The sequence below is a fragment of the Euprymna scolopes genome, chromosome 5 (assembly GCF_053919585.1).
Source record: "Euprymna scolopes isolate OS-2025 chromosome 5, ASM5391958v1, whole genome shotgun sequence".
In the NCBI taxonomy this organism is placed as follows: Eukaryota; Metazoa; Mollusca; class Cephalopoda; order Sepiida; family Sepiolidae; genus Euprymna; species Euprymna scolopes.
The window spans coordinates 13167698-13180052 of NC_136486.1; the positions used below are offsets into that span (position 1 = coordinate 13167698).

Here is a 12355-nt window from a genome sequence, read left to right on the forward strand (position 1 = left end):
GCAGTCCCTACTGGTTGACTGTCTTGTTTGTCCATGTACCGCTTCAGTGTCATTCGATCAACGTTAAAGTCCTTTGCAGCACTCCTCACACTCTGACCTCCAGTAACAGCGGCAGCAGCCCGTTCCATAACGTATGTAGGAGTTTGTCCACGATTTGTCTTTCGCACGTAGTGGCGCATGTCTGGTGGGCTTTTTTTCTGTGAAACACACAAAAAAGAAAAATGAAGTTAACACAATAAATCCGATAATGATGTAGAATATTACTAGAGTGAGCTAGTTGATTCAGTGGAGTTCCTGGCATAAGTCTGGAACATTGAACAATGAATGCCAGAACAGCTGGCATTTGTAGAGAGGCACCTGCCTCTCCTGGCATGTTTAGCCAATCAGGCGCCTCCAAATGGAATAACCCACCATGCCTGACGAATTGTAGGCTAGTCCATAATGGTGGAGAGGGGAGGTAAGTGCATTCTTGATTCTACAATGATAATAATAATAATGTTAAAAATAATAATGATAATAGTAATAATAAAAATAATTATTATTATTAGAATAACAAAGCGCCTGTACAGCATGCAAATTCCTATCCAAGCACGGCTTACACATCTTAAACATTTACCAGGTAACCCATAGATCTAATTCTTATACAAGTAGAGCATGTAACTTATACAACATGCATTTTGAATTCACTCTATAACAGGCCTACTGATGTGGTTGCACATTCATCTGTTTCTTGAAAACGTGTAAAAAGACATATGGGGCAAGTTGAGTCAGTGGCACAACTTACCCCATTAGCATTGGCTCAACTTACCCCAGTCTGACCTCATTGAATTGTCTGTTCAAATGCATGCATCCCATGTATGGTGAATGTAAAAAGCTTTTACAGGTATGAAGGCAAGTAATTGAACAAACAACTACCACATATTATATCTAATCAAACTATTACTACACACAAGAAACATGCACTCACCTCTGTAACGCTTTATTTTACTTTTTTGGCACGAAATCTGATTTTCTTTTGCTGTATCAACCTCCGATATTGGTTCAGCAAAACAAAATGGTGGAGGTTAAAGTCACGTGATCAGTTGTTTATAGATTGCATACAAACTTGGATTGGCTTAGTCAATTGTGGTTAAAAGGGGGTGGCTCAACTTACCCCTATGCTCAACTTACCCCGACTTCCCCTACACACATACGGTATTTACCTCTATCTCAGCCCGAAAGGATGTGACGCAAGGTCGGAATTTGGGATGAATTAGTCAGTTCCCTAAAAGTAGGAGCACTCTGACCTTAAAAAATAAGTCTGAATAGTCCCATGTAGCCCCGTCAGCATTTCCATATAAAGCCCCTAAGACAACAAGCGATAAACTTGCTTCATCCAAAAGCCGGAAAGGAAGGCCTTGGAGGAATGACCGTCTAGGTCTACCTAGAATATTTGCATCAGTCACACCGCTAAAAAACACCATAGAAATGGCCCAGTTTCTGTCCCGCACATACCACTACGATAGTCAGTATTGCTTTATTTATACAGTATGAAAGAGATGAGAACTTGTGCATGGGTAAGTCCGCACAACAGTTTATTAAATGCATAAATAAATTGATTGTTTGTTATTGTTAAGACAATAAAATTCTAATAAAATTAATGCTATATCCTATATAATAAGAGTAATCTACGTGTATCTGGCACGCTTTCATAAACAAGTATTCAAAATTTAATTTCCTGAGCTAAAAATAACAAGGATCAATACAGCCAAAACACACACACACACACATACACTCACATATACGTATATATAAGTGATTTTTCTCTGTGTGTGCGGAACGATCTCTATCATCTCTGATTTTCTCGTCTACAGACTTAAATTTTGATATAAAGGAAATTTTGATATGTTAAATAATTAGGAATTATTTTTTAGCCGGTAAATATGGCTGCTAAAAATGTCAAAATGACAGAAAAAAATTGACCTTAAAAGGAGAAAATCGACTGAATATGCTACTTATTAGCATGTAGAAATATACATTCACAGCTTAAAATCTCTTAAGCTTAAAGCTTTCTTTTTCTTTCTTTTTTCTTACTTTTTTCTGTCGAGAGATCAAACGGTAGCGATTAAGGCTCGAATACTAAATGTTTTAGCTTCAATTCTAGTTGACGGAGGCTTAGTTGTATTTTTTATTCTTGTGAAATCATTACTATATATTGGGTACAATATAATAATCAATTGAGAATTCGAAATATGCATGAAGAAAATATTATATTTAAGCGTATTTTCGACTGAGAAAAGCCGTGCGTGGTAGGTATTTAGTAAGTATTATGGTAAAAAGTTATGTCAGCCCCTTTAAGAATCTTGTTTCTTATCGTTGAGCACTTTAAGGTGATTGAAAAAGTCGTTCAGTTTAACTCTTATGCGGAGATCATCATATAATGATTAGATCACTCTGACACGTTAAAAATTTTTAATAGAATAAGTTTAAAATTCAAATACATTTAACGGGGTCTTTGCTAATGAAGCCAGGTTCGAATCGATCGACTGGTGTTAATCGTGACACCCTGCACTAAAGAATACCGGAAGGATGAAACACTACTGTCTATAGGTATTTAATAATTATTATAGTAAATAACTATATATATATACATATATATATATATATATATATATATATGTGTATATATATGTATATATATATATATATATATATATTCAAACATAAATTCTATGAGAATTAATCTCTATCTGGAAAAGAATCACTGCCTGCAACCAAATTTTTATCAGCTCATCATCCTAGAGTTACAATTTCAACATTTTATTGTAATTTGAAGCGATAACACATTTAAACATAATATGGTATGTTTTGTTTACGATTTTGATATATTGTCTCCATTTATCTATTTCTGCCGATTTCTATCTATTTATCTGTTAAATACACTTGCTTTTCTTGAATTGGTTAAAGCTTTGTTGCTTTAATCTTCCGTCTTTTTCTTTCTATTTTCTTATCAAGTCTCTATAAAACCCACCATTTTAATATGACTTATTCTGATTACGACACATCTGCGGATTTAATGATTTTTTTAAATATTTTATTTAACTTCAGGTCTTATTTATTTGAATGAACACAAAAAATGTTTTCTGTTAAACAATTTTTTAGAAAAAGTTATTATATTTAGTAATTATTATCGAGAAAAGTTTTGGATAATTCTTCTTTAAACATTAGTTTGACTTTAAAGATTTTTCAAACATGTGTGTTGTATATATATGTGTACATATATATATATATATGTGTACATATATATATATTTGATTGTGTTTTTATATATATATATATTTATTTATGTTTATATATATATATATATATATATATATATATATATAGTCATAAATATATCCACAGAGATACTAACAATGAGCAAAATCTAAGTACTAAAACTTGGGCTCAAATTCTACCCAAACAGTAATATAGCGGAACTGAAGACAGATCTCAAAGAATTTGAACACAATTTCAGATTTATGAAAATATTAAATGACATGGAAAACACAGCAGACGATTCTCTAGTGAAAAATAAATTAGCGTAATTCCCCAACAAACACGACAATTAGAATGAATGAATTTGAAAAGCTCTGGATCCTTAACTTCCAGAAAAAAGACAACCCGCCAATGAGCTCTAACATAGACAACACAACCATATCTAAAATCACAAAACTTGGCACCACATATAATAGAACATTAACCCAAAAAGAAAAAAATTCCCTCACAATCTTCACACCAAAAACAAAAAACTTCTACAGACTACCAAAGATACACAAGTCTAACGACATGCCATTAGCACACACAACTCAGAATACATCAGCTACCCAAATCCTGTTGACCTTGCATTCAGATTCATAGTATCAGGACCAGCATGTCCAACAAGCAGACTTAGCAACTTAATAGGTATATTATTACAACCTTTCAGTGATCTACATGAGAGACGACATCCATTTCTTAAGTTCCGTACCACAAACAGTATACAATGGAACAATACTAGCTACATTCGACGTTAGCAGCCTATACAGCAATATCCCCCAAAACCTGGGGAAAGAAACTATCTCATATTTGATTAATAAACATACACAAATACTACACCCCAAATTCACCAAACAATCCGTGATCGACAGCATAGATATAATCCTCAACAATAACTCCTTCAGATTTAATAACGATAACTACATCTAAATACTAGGTACAGCAATGGTAACAAAAATGCCACCAACATACGCCACCCTTACACTAGCCTACCTGGAATAGACTCTGTATTGAAAGATAGGTAATACGTACGGATGCAATACCAAGATACTCCTCATAGAATATCGGGAGAGGTACCTGGACATCAAAATCGTTCATACTCTATTCCAAAAATTTAAACCCACGAAATAAACTTCACCCTAGAACAAACCCAGCAGAATTACTTTTTCTAGACATTGTACTAAAAATCCAAAACAACAACATAATCACAGGAATTTACAACAAAACCCACAGACACCCAGCAATATCTCTACCTTGAAAACTGTCTGAAATCTAGTATTGAACTTGTAGAAAACATGCCAGTAGACCAACTACGAGACCCAAAAAGTACAACAAAAAATTTAACATACGTCTTTACACGCAATACAAACAATCCATCACTATTTACAAAGATTTTAAAAATCTGATCCGACTCCATCAGAACAATAAACTAAACAACATACTTAAAACAATGAAAATAATAAAAAGCAAACGCCAACCCAAAATCTTTAAACACATCCTAACTTTTTCCAAACTCAATGAACACAATACAAAAGGGATTCCAAAATGCAATTAACAAAGAAGTGGTGTTTGCGACATAATAATAGAGGGAAATATATATGCATTCAAAAACCTAACACAAATTCAAAATAAAAAGACCTAAGAAATGTAGTGTATGCACTAAGATGCATAGCATGCAACAAATTTTACATAGGCACCACTAAAAGCCTTCGCAATTGAGTGGCCTTACATAGATGTAACATAAAATCGCAGAAAACAGACACCTCTATGTTTCTAAATACGTACATACATGCAGTAGAAATAATTATCACATAATACCAATCTTCCAAACCGACAATTACTTTTACTTACTTACACGATAATTTCATACTAAAATTCACTCTCGAATTGAATGGAGCTTGATATCAGCACATAAATAAACGAAACGTAAAATATACTCTCACACACACACATAAATCAGACCGACACAATAAAACACACACACGTACGTCCTCAAGACAGGAAAAAAATTCTTCCCACACTAAATGTAATAAATTGAACAATATCGACCTTGCTTTACTATATGACCAACAACATTACGAAATACCTAGGAGCACAGTGTCGTATCTGTATGATACTACACTTTCATCTTCTGTCCTTGGTCAATGTAGAAAAAATCCTTTATGACTGAGACAATCTTTATTCTTGTGCCTATCCATAGTCTCACTAAAACCCGATCCTATATCTACATCTGCCCTCGTGGGGAGACAAATAAACAGGAACACTAAGAAATACCTTTCTTTATTCATAAATTTCGCTTACAGATGAGATTTTCCAGAGTGTCGGGAAGAAATTCTCCTTAAGTAACATTTTAACAGCTTTGTACGTATGGGAGCTTGTTCTAGTTGACGCTTTTTCAGCACTATAATTGGAATTCTGTCAGGGCCAGTTGCTTTACTGGAATCAAGGTTTTTGATTAGCTTGACAACATCACGCACACATGTCGCACAGCAAATGTCGCACAACGTGTTTTCTGATAGAGGAGGAATTTAAGGGGGCACCTTGATCGCATAGGGTAGAATTAGCTGCAAATTCTTTGGCAAAGTGTTTGGCTTTGTCTGCGGACGAGATTACTTCAGGTCCATTGATGATAGTTGGGATAGAGCACATGATTCTGTTCAGAATATGTTAAAAACGCTACTTTTGTTTCACAGTTGGTCTGGTGAAGTTTTAAGGAATGCGAAATACACAGAAGGAGGTAAAGAGAATAGAATTGTCCAATATGTTCATGCTATATTGAAAATCAACTTGCTAGATATAATGAATGCATTTATAAACGATAAAAAGCAACCAAATCAAAAAATAAGAATTAAAAACTGAAATAAAATCTATATAATTATAAAACTCTAATGACCGTGTAACGAGTGATGTAACCCACTTTCCAGTTTACGACATCCGGTTGCGCATGCGCGCATAAACATTAACCATAACAACGTAAACAAATAAACACAAATCGCTTTTTTTGCAGATTTTGACCTGCGCACTAAAATATTAACGTTATTATTTCGAAATTATTATTTAACATGGGAAGAGTTGAGGTGTTTTGCAGCTATTCTTTATTACAAATATACTGTTGCTATTTTCTTACAATTAAACAACTTTAACCCGTTGACAAACATAAGAACAATTGTAGTAAAGCCAAGACTACTACTACTACTCTCCATCTGTCCCTTTTCCTTCCTTCCTTCCTTTTTTTATTTTTTGTTTACATTTCTAGATACAAAATACTTGTGTGTTAATTTTTGACACATTTACTAATCTGTTTCAATATTAGTTTTATTTTATTTTATTTATTTAGGTTTTATTTTTTTGCTTCAGGTTTTATTCATTTTTTTTTTTTTAGATTTTAAGTTTCTACGACTTGGTTGAAGGATTCCAATATGGGTTTTTCATTCTTATATTTCTCCTCGGTAAGTTCATGTGCATTTTTGCTGCTAAATGACTTTCGTCGGCGTTCGATCCTAGGAAAATCATGTTTAATTTTCGATTTTTGAACGATTATTCGGAAAATAGGTAACTTTACTCGAATAGGGATGATTTTTTTCATGTTTGAGTGATCCGTCCGTGATTTTTCATTTTAATATACTTTCATATAAATTTTCTGTTATGTCAAAAAACAATAGTTTCTTTACGTCACAAGTGTCACACTCATACATGAATTCCATAGCTAATATAACATACTGGCCCAACGGGTCACGGGTAGTCTAGTAGTTTATAATTTTTAAGTGATTGCGTCTTAGTTACCTGACGAATTCGTATCTCGCTGAGAGAAATCTACTTCAAGTAAATCCAAAAAATCTGTCGAGGACTTGGCAGTTAAATATATCGGGAAAATACCAGCTTGCAGGAACGAGAAAGTTTTTTTACCGGACTTCTTTGCTTCTTCAGAAAACTTTATTATACGAAGAATTATGTGTATTTTTTACAGGTTATTCCTCCAGGAAAATGAGAAAATAAATTCCTCGCTATAAAAAAAACATTCTCGGAACATTATTTCAGATTATAAGTTATCTTTATCTGCAGATATTTAAACTAATCTACTCGAGAGGAGATCTATTTTAAAATAGATGTTACAAAATGTAAACTTCTATTGCAAACAAAGTGAGCCAACTATTTTCGACTTTGCTAAGTATTTTGACCTTTCTACAAAAAAAAAGTCCTATGTTGGTTGAAATATCATATCACAGCAGTATATAAAAAAGCCTTCTCAACTCGTCTGTCTTTCTTTCTTTTTTCTTATTTTCTTTTTATCTGTCGTGATTGTTACCACACAAAGGACTTTGTAGTTGAGAGCAAAATCTTAGCAGCAGACAGCTTGTAAACGTTTTTTGGCTCTAAGTTTCTTTCCTATTTTCTTAATAAAATTGTTTGTTTGTTTCTATCCACTAAGTCTTTTCTCTTCTCTTTGTTTCTTTTATTTATATTTGTATTGGTAACGTTTTTATACATCGAAGTAACCTTCATTGGAAAGGATAATAATAATTTCGACAACTTTCGACGTAAGCTAGTATAGTGTGTCCATCCAAGCAATTTATCTCCAAAATATATATTTCTAGTAACTGTACTTATAACACTCTCTAACTAATAAATCTCAATTGAGTTGGTGATTATTATTGTTTTTGTTGAGCATCATTCATGATGATGATTTCATTGGCATTCATTTCCTCTGTATCTTTCTGTTAAGAATTATTTCGATAAATACATCGGGCACTTACGGAAGATTAATGAAACGGTGCGCTCTCTTGGTAATATAATGTTTATGGGTGTTTGTGCTGGCTACCAAAAATATTAGCAGCAGCTGCTGCTAAAACACCTGTGCAAATTGGCAAGTGTGCACGCGCTAACATCATGAGAAGAAGGAGCGAAAAAGGAAAAGGCAAATAGGACAGCACGTGGTTGGGAAAGAGAAGAAAAGTGCACAGGAAAGGGAAGATGGACATGTTAAGTCGAGGGCAAGAAAGCGCTGTCTAAGGCCGGCGTCAGGTAACGGAGACAGAGACTTTTAAAAAGCACATGTTATATGGCACAACGTTGTAAAACACATGTGTGTGCGAAAAGACTTCTGAAAGATAATGAAATGCGTTGTTTTGGAAGAACCATGAATAACTTCATCTGCACTTTTAAAAAATGCCGAGATGTAGTTTTATTTATTTCCTTTTATATTATTCATTTGCGAAAGTGCAAGACAACGTGTGGGTCCGAGTAGTTGAAATGGAAGGACACAGTTTGTATAACAACCACACCACAGAGATACTAACGTTCCTGAAAGTAAAGGGCTTAAAACTTCGTACATCTAGGTTGTCAGCCCGTATCGTCACCTGTTGAGTCACCGTCACCTCTCGTTTTAAGTTGATGAGACGATGATAATGGGCGAGGGAAGCGTTGTGTATAACGAAATTATATACTACGTTTCTGAAAATTATTTAGCATAATCTCACCTACTGAAATGACTCTCTTCCTGGTCCTGGTGCATTATTAACCAGGATTATACATCTTCTTTTCCAAGTATGTATTTTTATATTTACTGTAGTTAGATCGGCAATACAATAGTTGGAAGTGCCGTAATTAACGATTTCACATGTTTATATCTTTGAATACAGAGTCAAACTTACCAGAAATACGAATTTTAAAAGTTCTAATAATTTTTTGTTTGAAAGATAAAGAGAAACAAAAATCGAGATATATTAACACACTTATATTAATCGATTAATCGATGGATAATTGGAGCTACTAAATTTTTTTACCAATTATTTAAAATATGCGTCAATTTATTGTGTAATTAACTAATATAAGGCAATTCTGATTTAATCGTTTGGACATGTAAAGCAGTCTCAGAATAAATGCGGAATATCGATAAATGGATATTTCTAATTAATATAATAAGGATGTAATTAATAGCAATCGGTAATTATGATTCTAAGTATTTTCAATATTTTATTTTTAGATTAAGAAAGGTTCATTTCTTTTATCGTTGACTAAATGCTTACATATTTATTAGAGTATCACAAATAAATTCATATTTTTCGGAAGCTTTAATACAAAATAAGTCAATCTATGATTTTGTACCTAAAAGTTTTGATTCTTGTAGGATCTCTCTTGCACAAACAAAAAGAAGATTTGACCTGTTATATATATATATATATATATATATATATATATATATATATATATATATATATATATATATATATATATATAAAGCTAAGGAATATTTATTAAGAAGTCTAAGAGTTAAAGAATAGATTTAATCTCTCTCTTTTTTTGCATTAATATAGTCATTAAACTTCTTTACATATACGGCATAATCGCGTTGACACACCGGTTCTCGTCAGATCACCGAAGTAAAGCAACGTTGAGCCTGGTTAGTACCAGAAGGGTGACCATTTGGGAATTCTAGGCGCTGTATCTGCTCTCCACCTATCTCGGCATTTGTTTCCAGTCGTACTGTACATACACTTGCCACTGGTATCTAATAATGTTGACTAAGGAGGGGTATGGTTGGGGGTTGCGCACCTCCAGCCACAAAAATTTCACGCGCGGGTACCCCTTCGTGGGTATCACTAGTCTGTCAAACTTATATGCATTTTTTTTTAATTACATTTTCACCACAAACAAGGCGCATTGCCACTTTGGTGTAGGGGCTACTATCAGGGGCAGCAACTAATGGGGCACTATGTTGGGATTTGGGCAACAAGATGTCAGTTAGGTGAGGGGAAGCTGAACAAGAGGTTATGCAGAGTATCAGACATGCAACACAAGTAGACCATTTGCTAACCTTTCTTCAACTAGGACTGTGGCATCGGGAAAGCCCATCGGGGATGAGTGCAGGGTCCCTTTCCATGCGCGACATGGCACTACAATCATCCCGATATCATACAACTGTTGATGGAGCAGCCACTCTTAGCGTTACCAAAGAGTTAGGGCTCCTGTACAACCAGTTGGAAACAGCAGCCAGGAACTGTCAATCCGGTACCCTCAGCCCATTTTTTTTTACACAGTGATCACCACTTATCAAGGCCCGCAAGCCACTCAGGGATAAGGGTTATTGCAAGCACATTACGTTAGTGTAGAGATTTGATGAAGTGTTTACTTAAGGGGGCGGTTCATTAGGAATTTGTTAACGTTGGACTTGAAGACATCCAAGTTGTTGTAAGGTGGGAAGCAGGCAGACGGAACAGAGTTCCACAGGCGTGCAGTTCTAGGAAAGAAGCTTTGTTCATGGAATCCACGTTTTGATTTAGGCACAGATATAGAGTGGGGAAATTTTTCACAGTGGATTCAGCTAGACGGGTGTTTTTCGTGAAAGATTGGCGAGGGGGGACCAGGGATTGGAGTTCAGACGAGCACCTGCCATGAAAATAACGATAAAACAAGGATAGGCTCGCAACGTCTCTTCTGTGGGAGAGAGGTTGCAGGGTAGAGAAAAGGGCATCCCCCACTAAACCACGAAGTCTATTTTGTACTTTGTCTAGCCCATCAGAAGATTACCCCAATCTAATTGCACTGGCATGCGTGGTACTCAAGCACTTCCAAGTGGCTAATTATGAGGGGTGGGATGTGTCGGGAGTGGGGGAATGGCATTCAATGCCCTAGACAAGAAACAAGATCTGCCACTAAGTGTTTTGTCGATTCACTTGTGATCGTGTCTTTGCACCTGACTAATAGGCAAAGAAGGAGTATGGAAGCCAGAGATAGACAGAGCCTATCTACTCCTTAAAATATACTCAAACGAGGTCGTTACATCCATTGGCTGATGGGAATAAATAGGTAAAGAGGGTTAAAAATGCCGAAGAATATAGTTTAGTAGTAAGCACTAGTTACATATGAAACAAATCATTAAATATATAAACACGAAATTAACTTGATCATTTCCTTGGAGAATGAAATATAAACATTTTGTATAACGTAGTTATCATGGGTATAGTTTCATATTGCTATTAGATTGAGTAGGTCTGGCGGAATTTTTTGTCTGGATTTCAAATTATGTATTTTTCAAATAAGTTTTCGTTATAATACCTTTACTTTATATTTCATTTTAACGAAAGTTTCTGTCTTTATCCAATCGTTTAAATTAGAATCGTTTTAAAACAATTATGTCTTCTTTCAGAACGTTGAATACAAAAAAAACGAAGATTCGTACAGTTTTCTTATTTCATTTCAAGATAAGCTGAATAGCTGCTTAAATAGCTACCGATATCAACGAAGCGTGTGGCTTAGGAGCTACTACTGAACGCACAGTGAAATAGTGATTTAAAAAATTTCGTGGTGGTTCGAGAGTATTGAGGATGATGAGCGTAGTGGTCGGCTATCAGGTTGACAAAAATCAAGAGCCTTAGTCGAGAAGCCAATCTATGCAGACCTATCACAGACCTTGCTTCTGAATTAGACGTAATATACACGACGATTTCCAACCACTTGAGAGAGATAGGAAAGACCAAAAATCTTGGTAAATGAGTGCCTCCCTAATTGAACGACCACCAAACAAAACGCCATTATGAATGTTATCTTCCCTTCTTTACGCAATAAGTACTATCCTTTGCTCGACTGGGTTATTACTTGCGATGAAAAGTGGGTTCTTTACGTCAACCGGCGACACTCAGCTCAGTAGTTAGAAACCGACGAAGATGCACAACACTTCCCGAAGCCAGAGTTGCAGCAAAATAAGTTTTTGATGGTCTACGACAGCTTCCATTTATTACAGATTTTAATGCAGGCGAAACCATTACGTCGGAGAAGTACTGAAAATAGTAGGATGAAATACATCAGAAACTTCGACAACATTACACAGCATTAAGTAAGAAAAAAGCTCCAATTCTCCTCTACGGCAATGCTCGACCGCAAGTTGCTTACCCTAACCCATACCCTGCAGAATTTGAACGAATTGGGCTACAAAACAGTTCTTCATTCACAATACTCTTCAGAACTCTCACCTACAAACTACTTTACCTTATACCAAAATATGTAAGAAATGTTGCTTCCCTTCCAAGAATAGTTGAATTTCAGATGGACCAAGATCAACGACGCAGTGAACATAAAGATG

The 12355-nt window shown here is 35.0% G+C and overlaps 1 pseudogene; it reads left to right on the plus strand.

The window, feature by feature from the left end:
- The first annotated feature begins 9607 nt into the window (after window positions 1–9607).
- LOC145277129 (5S ribosomal RNA) lies at window positions 9608–9724 on the plus strand (annotated as a pseudogene).
- Window positions 9725–12355: the final 2631 nt, after the last annotated feature.